We start from the raw sequence: 1,919 nt of genomic DNA, 5'->3' as shown, positions 1-1,919 counted from the left end.
ACGATCTCGCGGTCCGTGAGTTCGAGCCCCGCGTCAGGCTCTGGGCTGATGGCTCGGAGCCTGGAGCCTGTTTCCGATTCTGTGTCTCCCTCTCTCTCTGCCCCTCCCCCGTTCATGCTCTGTCTCTCTCTGTCCCAAAAATAAATTAAAAATGTTGAAAAAAAAATTAAAAAAAAAAATGGCAGTTGGAGAATTTGCGGATGTAAACATCTTGATGGGCATATTTGCACCATGAATTTCGTGCATGGAAAGAACATTCCTGAAAATAAAACAATAGAGAAAAAAAGAAAGACAAAGGATAAAGAGATGGTGAGAGACAGACCAAGTCCTAAACAACTTTGCCTGAGGCCTGGATCCAGCCATACCTGAGGCATGTAAAGCAAGAACTTCCTTCTTGTCAAGACAGTTTGATCTGGGTTTTCTGTCACTTGTAGTTTAGAATCTTGTATAATATGGGCCTGATTTTTTTTTTTTTCACACTGATACAAGTATTTATTTCTATTTATTGCAAAGCTCTTATTTTTCCTTAATGTGAGGTACTTAATGCAGAAAGTCTGGAAAACACAAAGAAACTAAAGCGAAATTTGCTTTTAGCGCTACACCTTTGAAATTATGACTGCTAACCTACAGTATGTTCTTTGAGTCTTTTCATATGCATGCTTATGGACTTCTGTAACATAATTTCCAGATCATGGAGATCGGGAATTTATTAAATTCCTTCTTTTTCACAGATGAAGTAAATTTTTTTCTTTCTTCTTCTTTTTTTTTTTTTTGATTTACTGTTTACTGTCATAGGTTGATTCCAAATTTTTATTATAAATAATGTTTAAATGAATACACTTATTCATTTCTTTGTATGACATAAACTCCTAGGGGTAGAATTGCTGGGCAGGGGACGTGCTTGCTTAAGGCTTCCTTTTTTTTTTTTTTTTAACCTTGTTTCACACTTTATTCCCTGATTTCTGTAGCTTAATTAGCTGCAAAGAATGAATTGTGTCTAAGCAAAAACTGCAAAGCCCAGGCCCAAGGGGCTTGGGCTTAAACATGCTAGCGATCTAGATCGTATGAGATCCATAAACAACGTTTTAAAAAGCAATCCTAATATAAAATAGCAGCTCCCCGTGGTGTCTTCAGCGGCATCAAAATTCTCCACAACATCTGGAACTTCATTTTCACCCTCTTCGGTAGCCAGTGCTGCTTTTCCAGCCACAGGTTGCATGGGCAGAGCTCGGTCAGAGCCACTTCTCAAACTAGTCAGACCCACTGCACCGCGATGGTTTAAGATCCTGGGTAGCGTTTCTGTCACCTGCTCGGTCTCCCCATAGCCTGTGATGGTGAAAGTCCTCGCTGCCGGGGAGACCTGGACTGTAGGGTTGTGAAGGTAGATGGCCGTTCCTGTAGGGTTTGGGAACACACTCACTTCTTCAATACCGGAGATCTTGTTCAGCCCTAACTTCTTTAAGGTGAACTGAGGCTTTGTTTGTTTTTTATCGCCTGCAAACCACCTTCTCCTTTGGGCCAGCGGTTCCTTTCCCACCAATGCACCCTTGTGCTCGCAGGTTGGCGAGTTTCTCCCGGTTCGTGAGAGTTTCTTTCATCTTGTTGGAGCGGAAATGGGGACTCGGGTTGGCGCCCAAGGGGTCTGGGGGGGGACCAGCTGACATTAGGGGCACACACGTGTGGGCGCAGGATGGTGTCTGGGGCTAAGACTTTTGATATAGTTTGTCATATTACTCTGCAGAAGCCTGCTTGAATCTGTTCCTCTTGCTGCTCTGCCCGCCACACGATGGCACACACTGGCGACTACTGTTACCTCTATTATGACCAAGATGGACATTTTTTTCACATGTTGGTTGGCTATTTGTATGTTTTCTTTTTTTTTTTAATCTTTTTTTTTTTAACGTTTATTTATTTTTGAG

General features: G+C 42.2%; 1 pseudogene; it reads right to left on the bottom strand.

The window, feature by feature from the left end:
* Window positions 1–997: 997 nt before the first annotated feature.
* Window positions 998–1,598, bottom strand: LOC131508091 (transcription factor BTF3-like; annotated as a pseudogene).
* Window positions 1,599–1,919: the final 321 nt, after the last annotated feature.

The sequence above is a fragment of the Neofelis nebulosa genome, chromosome 3 (genome assembly GCF_028018385.1).
Source record: "Neofelis nebulosa isolate mNeoNeb1 chromosome 3, mNeoNeb1.pri, whole genome shotgun sequence".
In the NCBI taxonomy this organism is placed as follows: Eukaryota; Metazoa; Chordata; class Mammalia; order Carnivora; family Felidae; genus Neofelis; species Neofelis nebulosa.
This window is presented reverse-complemented; position numbering and strand designations above follow the sequence as displayed.